General features: G+C 46.8%; 1 pseudogene; it reads left to right on the top strand.

Annotated features, from left to right (window-relative positions):
* The first annotated feature begins 6,499 nt into the window (after positions 1-6,499).
* Positions 6,500-7,529, top strand: part of LOC102261138 — a 2,404-nt pseudogene continuing 1,374 nt past the window's right edge.

Raw genomic sequence — 7,529 nt, 5'->3', positions numbered from 1 at the left:
GAGTTATTTAGAATAAACTTCTGGTGCCTCCCAATCCTATAAATCTAGGTGAACAAACTCTCTTGCTACCGACCTGCACGACCTGCACCTTCTCTCTCCATTGCCTTGGTGCAGTGGTTCTCAACCTTCCTAATGCCGCAACCCTTTAATACAGTTCCTCATGTTGTGGTGACCCCCAATTTCATTGTTACAAATTGAACATAATTAAAGCATAGTGATTAATCACAAAAACAATATGTAATTATATATGTGTTTTCCGATGGTCTTAGGCGACCCCTGTGAAAGGGTCGTTTGACCCCCCCAAAGGGGTCGCGACCCACAGGTTGAGAACCGCTGCTAGTAGCTACATGGCTGATGGCGGTGCAGACTCCACACTCCAGGCGGGACAGCAGCAAAGCCACAGACCTCAGCAGGAGCACAAGCTAAGCTCACCCAATGCTCACCAAATGCACGGGACCTCTGCACACGTAGGGGCCCTGCTTTTCCATGGTGAGACGGACAAAGATGGGACATTGGGGAATTTATTTAATTTTACTTCGAGAATAAATTTTGTCACCAAGCCTCATCCCCTCTGGTGGGTCTCTGGAAATTTGTTTTTCCTCACAACACGGCAAGAACACCACTTCCACTGGCAATAAGACCACGACTCTGAGGGATGCACCTGCAGAAGCTGATGATTATTCTCCTGAGGTCCTTCCCTAAGACGCCCCTACACTCCCGGCCTTTAAAGCTGCAGGCAGCCCTGGCCTGTAGTGTCGTCCAGATTTGCCAAGGTTGCAGGTTCCATCCCTTGTCAGATCATCTGCAAGAAGCAGCCAATGAATGCATAAAGAATCAGTGTTTCTCTCTAAAAATCAATAAATAAAAATGTAAATAACCCTGGTTTGGCTCAGTGGATAGAGCATCAGCCTACAGACCAAAGGGTCCCGGGTTCGATTCCGGTCAAGGGAAGGTAGCTCGCCTGGGCCCTGGTTGGGGCCCATGCAGGAGGCAACCAACTGATGCACAGCCATCTTTCTGTCTTTCCCGCTCTCTTCCACTCTCTGTAAAAATCAATAGAAAAATAGCCTTGGGTGAGGGTTAAAATTTTTTTTTTAATAAAACCCTCTCTCCTTCCCAGGAGCATGCCCATGCCTTTCTCTTTCCCTCTTCCTTCCCCACTGGCCTGAATCTCCTAGACCAGTGGTCGGCAAACTGCGGCTCTCGAGCCACATGCGGCTCTTTGGCCCCTTGAGTGTGGCCACGAAGTTTCAATTGCACTGTACATGCACGCCCACACGTGGTATTTTGTGGGAGAGCCACACTCAAGGGACCGCAGTTTGCCGCCCACTGTCCTAGACTCTAAGGCAGTGGTTCTCAACCTGTGGGTCGCGACCCCTTTGGCAGTCGAACGACCCTTTCACAGGGGTCGCCTAAGACCATCCTGCATATCAGATATTTACATTACGATTCATAGCAGTAGCAACATTACAGTTATGAAGTAGCAACAAAAATAATTTTATGGTTGGGTCACAACACGAGGAACTGTATTTAAAGGGCCAGAAGGTTGAGAACCACTGCTCTAAGGGCTCCCACCAGACTTACAACCAGGGGAGCAATGGGCAGTGGCAGCTCATCCTGGACCAAACCCCTGAACCTGTGCCCAGGCCCCCTTTGCTCTGACTCTCCAGTGCGCTGACCGCAGCCCCGCCTGGCTCACTCCTTTCCCGTAAGTGGCTAGAGAGCCAAAGCAGCCCACCAGTCTCTCTCCTGTTGCTTCTTCGGTGCTAGGCCCTGCCATGTGTCACTGTCTCCAGCTTGTGAGAATAAACAATCTTTTCTGTCAAAGAAGAGAGTTTAGGCAACGCCATTTTGGGTCGTGTGACTTGCAGCTCCCCTGGGGGCCGCCAGGGCAGAGGTCAACCCGTTTCCTTTAAATTAGCCAATCACGCAAGACTGGGAGCCTAAGCTCTTCCAATCAAGAGTGAGGAACAGATCACGTGCCTGATGCAGACATCAAAGCCCTAGCAGACCAGACCCTGTGCGTGTGCACCTCCTGCAGGAGTAAAGATGTTTGCTTTTTGCCTTGCTGTCCGGCTCCTGAATATGCTTTGTGTCCTACCAGGGCCTCTGATTTGGGGAGTTTGCCTTATTTCTTACAAGCTTTAATAAACATACTCTCAAAACCACCTGGACTCTGGTTGTGAAGTCTCGCCTGCAGGCTGGCCCCAGACAGACCCGCTCCAGCCCAGTCCCTGTCCGGTCACAACTGTGGGCCCTTAGAGCCTCATTCTTAGCCTCAAGGATTGTTTGCTGGATAAATACGTGAAAGTCACTTCTTCTCTGAAGCATACTAATAATAACATGTTAATGATAGGGGCAACTGGTTGTGGGGTATAGAGGAACTCTGTACCAGCTTCACAATTTTTTTATACATTTAAAACTTTTCTAAAAAATAAAATATGTTTTAAATACATTATTTCCAAATTGAGTTTAGGCAAAAAATACAGGGATGATTTATCACAGAAAATCCCTCCCAGTTCCCGCCCCACCCTCCGCCCTCACTCCCCACCCACTGTCCTCATCCATAGGTGCACGATTTTTGTCCAGTTTCTTCCCGCATCTCCCATTCCCCTTTCCCCCCCAAGAATAGTCAGTCCATTCCCTTTCTATGTCCCTGATTCATTATAATCACCAGTTCATTCTGTACATCAGATTATTTATTCACTTGATTCTTAGATTCACTTGTTGATAGATGCATGTTTGTTGTTCACAATTTGTATCTTTACCTTTTTCTTCTTCCTCTTCTTAAAGGATACCTTTCAGCATTTCGTATAATACTGGTTTAGTGGTGATGAACTCCTTTAGCTTTTCCTTATCTGTGAAGCTCTTTATCTGACCTTCAATTCTGAATGATAGCTTTGCTGGATAAAGTAATCTTGGTTGTAGGTTCTTGGTATTCATCACTTTGAATATTTCTTGCCATTCCCTTCTGGCCTGCAAAGTTTCTGTTGAGAAATCAGCTGACAGTCGTATGGGTATTCCCTTGTAGGTAATTGAGTTTCTTTCTCTTGCTGCTTTTAAGATTCTCTCTTTGTCTTTTGCTCTTGGCATTTTAATTATGATGTGTCTTGGTGTGGTCCTCTTTGGATTCCTTTTGTTTGGGGTTCTCTGCGCTTCTTGGACCTGTAAGTCCATTTCTTTCACCAGGTGGGGGAAGTTTTCTGCCATTATTTCTTCAAATAGGTTTTCAATATCTTGCTGTCTCTCATCTTCTGGCACCCCTATTATTCTGATGTTGGTACGCTTGAAGCTGTCCCAGAGGCTCCTTACACTATCTTCGTATTTTCGGATTCTTTTTTCATTTTGCTTTTCCGGTTGGGTGTTTTTTGCTTCTTCGCATTTCAAATCTTTGGCTTGATTCTTGCGCTCCTCTGGTCTGCTATTGGGTGTCTGTATAATATTCTTTATTTCAGTCCGTGTATGCTTAATTTCTAGTTGGTTCTTTATCATAGCATCGAGGGTCTCATTAGTTTTCGTGACTCTCTCCTCAAGTTTATTGACAGCTTCTAGCACATTTTTGCAAGCCCTCAAAATTGCGATTTTTAGCTCTATATCCTCCATTTCTGTCATGTTTTTTTGTCTCCGCATTTTTTATGCTTTCTTGGTGCACCCCCTAGTGGTCTTTGTGCGCAGTCTTGTTCTAGTTGAGCCTTGATTGTTGTAGTTAATACTAGAGGGATTTGACCACCAGGCCGACTGGCTGTGTGAATCAGCTGTGTCTGCCGCGGAAAACTTCTGTCCTCTGGGGAGGTGCTAATCTAGCCTTTGCCTGAGGCGATCTGGCAAATGGCTCTGCGCAGGGCTTGGGCGGAGCGGGTTGCACGGGATCAACAGGGCGGGCGGAGGGAGTGGTTATGGCTGCCCTCAGTCCCGTTCCCCGAGGCTCTGCTTCTCAGAACCCCCGGAACCGCTGCAAACCTCGGAGGGAAAGCTGCCTTCCAACTGATGCCAGACACTCCCGCTTCTCCCGTTTGGGTCCGAGTCCCCAGCGATTCGCCCGTATCTGGAGCTCAGAGTCTGAGACTCCCCCCTGACCGAAAACGACAACCGCGCTCTCAGCCACCAGCCCGCTTTGCGCGCGCACCTCCGCACCTGAGTTTTTTCCACACTGCGCCTCCTCTGAGCCTCGGTGTGCTGTTATTTTTCCTTCTAGTTGAAGAGTCTCTCCTCAGCCAGCCTTCCTGTGGTTCTGGGTGATGTCCGTTCCGTCTTTTAGTTGTATTTTTGAAGTGGTTGTTTGCGGCAGCAGTCTGCGGTGTTTACCTATGCCGCCATCTTGGTCTCTCCCCCAATTTTCCACATTGTTAAAGAGGAAATCACAGGCCCAATATGGCGTCATTTCTGCTAAAGGCCTATCATACCAAACCTAGATTTAACATCTAACCTAAATGCAGTTTCAGCCTCTCCCAAAAGTGGAATTTTAAACTGATCAGTTTGGAATTTCCTGATCCACATTAGTGAGGTAATCTCCCTGTTAAAACCCCCTGCCTTCCCCTAAGGAAGATATCCCTGCCTAGAATAATCCATTCTTCTCAGTTCTGCCCTCTTTCTTCCTACAAAAATCTATTTTGGCCTGGCTGGCATAGCTCAGTGGTTGAGCGTCGACCTAGGAACCAGGAGGTCACGGTTGGATTCCCATTCAGGGCACGTGCCCGGATTGCAGGCTCAATTGGGGGGGCGGGCAGGGGGAGGCGTGCAGGAGGTAGCCCATAAATGATTCATCATTAATGTTTCCGTCTCTCTCTCCCTCTCCCTTTCTCTCTGAAATCAATAAAAATCTATTTTGTACAACCCCTTGAGTGTATCCTGGGTAGTTGCTAGATGGGATGGTTCCGATTCATGAATTACTTCATGAACCCAATAGATCTTGGGGATGAGGGTCTCCAGCATGTCTCCCCTGACGCCTTCCAGGACCTGGCCTTCATCTGTCCAACATACACAAGTATCTGGGCTGAGGACATCAGTTATCATCTTGGTGCTGTAATACTGACCGCACTAGTACCATTTGTTCACAAACTCACACGCAGGTCCCTGTGCAACCGGTGCTGACCCCTGGAGGCTGCTTTCTTACTCTTGGATGGAGGCTCCTCTTGTGGGTCTGGAACAGCCGTGGGCAAACTACGGCCCGAGGGCCGGATCCGGCCTGTTTGAAATGAATAAAACTAAAAAAAAAAAAAAAAAGACCGTACCCTTTTATGACCCTTTTATTTAATGATGTTTACTTTGAATTTATATTAGTTCACACAAACACTCCATCCATGCTTTTGTTCCGGCCCTCCGGTCCAGTTTAAGAACCCATTGTGGCCCTCGAGTCAAAAAGTTTGCCCACCCCTGGTCTGGAAGGTGTTTCAGCTTCCTCTTTTCAGTTCCGCCAGGTGCGAAGGTCCTGTCCGGACCCTGGAAGGCCTTCTGCAACAAGGCTGTTCTGTTTTGTTGCCCTGATGAGGGAGTTTTGCTCACCTGGCTGGGCTCCAAGAAGTGCTTGTCAAATTCCTGCTGGAGACAGGCAACAGGCAGTACTCACTAACAGTCACCACGTGGCTCCCCATGGCCCAATGTGTGCCGCGCCAGCACAACCAGGTTCGGTGAGCCTGAGAGGGGGCAATGAAGGATTAAGAAAAGACAAGAGAAGAAAGCTGGGTCTGGGTGGGATGCTGCCCCCTCTGATGGAGAGAGACAGTGCCACGTCCTGGAAGCCAAGTCTTTATTTTATAGCCAGATTCCACGAGGCAAAGTAAGGGCGTGGTCAAGATGGTTACAACATTCTCCTGGGTTTTGAATCTACTCTATTACATGCACCTGATCGAGCTTTGTTTACTTGCTGCGCCTCCCACAGCTTATATCACTTAGCCACATGGGACCAGTGCAAACACTGTAGCCCACATCTTCCCTTCTTTTTTCTGTTTTTAAATACTTTCATTTACATCAATAAAAGCTCTAGCATAACAAAAGATCAAGAACAAAACTCTGGCTATTAAACCCCTCAACAGCCCTAGCTGGTTTGACTCAGTGGCTAGAGCATCAGCCTGTGGACGGAAGGGTCCCGGGTTCCATTCTGGTCATGTGCCCAAGTTGCAGGCTAGATCCCCAGTGGGAGGTGTGCAGGAGGCAGCTGATTGATGATTCTCTCTCTCTCTCCCTTCCTCTCTGAATTAAATAAAAATATATTAAAGGGGGTGGGAATCTTTGTGATAATATAGGTGGACATTGAAGGCATTACGCTAAGTGAAATAAATCAGAAAAGACAAATCCTGTATGATCTCACTTATATGTGGAATCTAAAAAATAAGTTGAACTCATAGATACAGAGAACAGATTGATGCCAGAGGCAGGGGTTGGGTGAGATGTGTAGAGAGGGTCAAAACAAAACAACAAGAACAAAACACCTCAACAAAGGAGACCTCTAACATTACTGTGCCTGACTCCTGGCTTGCAGCACTCAGAACTCACAAATCCTATGAGGTTCACGGACATCGGGGACTCATATAATGGACTGATGGATCTGTTGTATGGTGCAGGAACTGCAGACCAAACCTGGGTTCAGCAACCTCCATACAGTGGGGCCTTGACTTACGAGTTTAATTCGTTCCGTGATGGAGCTTGTAACTCAAATAACTCGTATGTCAAATCAAAAGTGAATGAGTGAGACACGTGATGTTGTGGCGGCGTTCACTGTGACGTTCGCTGCGCCAACTAGCGGTGGGGTATCTGAAGCTGGCTCGTAACCCAAATTTTAGCTCGCAACTCAAAGCAAAAAATCGGCCGAGAGACGGCTCGTATCTCGAAAAACTCGTTAGTCGGGACACTCGTAAGTCAAGGCCCCACTGTACTTGGGTTCTGGCTAGGAAATGATTCAGAACCAAAACCCAACTCTAAGAAAGCATATATTTGGAAAATCATAGAGATGCAGAAAAACTAATTTCTCAAAGAAATGGGCAGCTGTCCGCTGAAGAGGGCCTTTTGCAGTTCGCAGGGCTTAATAATAAACTTCTGGCAGCAACTCTTGAGATTAATAGCCACCATCAGTGTTGCAGTTTCCTGAAAAATGAGTAACATACTAGTCATTTAGTCGCACTTTGTTTTGAAATGCACAGTTCTTTTCTTTCTTAAGATTTCTATCGGTAAACCATTCTGAATCTCCAGCCAGTTTTTTTATTATTATTATTAGTGGCCCGGAGCACAGATTTGTGCCTAATTTCCCTTGTGATGAACTATTTACAACTTTAACGTCACATGAACTCGAGAGAAAGCAATATATAACTGACCATGTCCAAAAACGGGTTCAGGTAGGAATATTCCTACTCTGTCTGGAGTTTGTCCTTGTGATTTATTAATAGTCATCACAAATGCCAGCATCATAGGAAACTGTCTTTGAATTAATTTAAATGGGAGGCCAGTGTCAGATGGGGCAAATCAATTCTTGGAATCAGAACAACCTCTCCTTCTGCAGATCCTGTTAATACTTCAGCTTTGAGTATGTTAGGTTG

This window comes from Myotis brandtii, unplaced genomic scaffold (assembly GCF_000412655.1).
Source record: "Myotis brandtii unplaced genomic scaffold, ASM41265v1 scaffold144, whole genome shotgun sequence".
In the NCBI taxonomy this organism is placed as follows: domain Eukaryota; kingdom Metazoa; phylum Chordata; class Mammalia; order Chiroptera; family Vespertilionidae; genus Myotis; species Myotis brandtii.
This window is presented reverse-complemented; position numbering and strand designations above follow the sequence as displayed.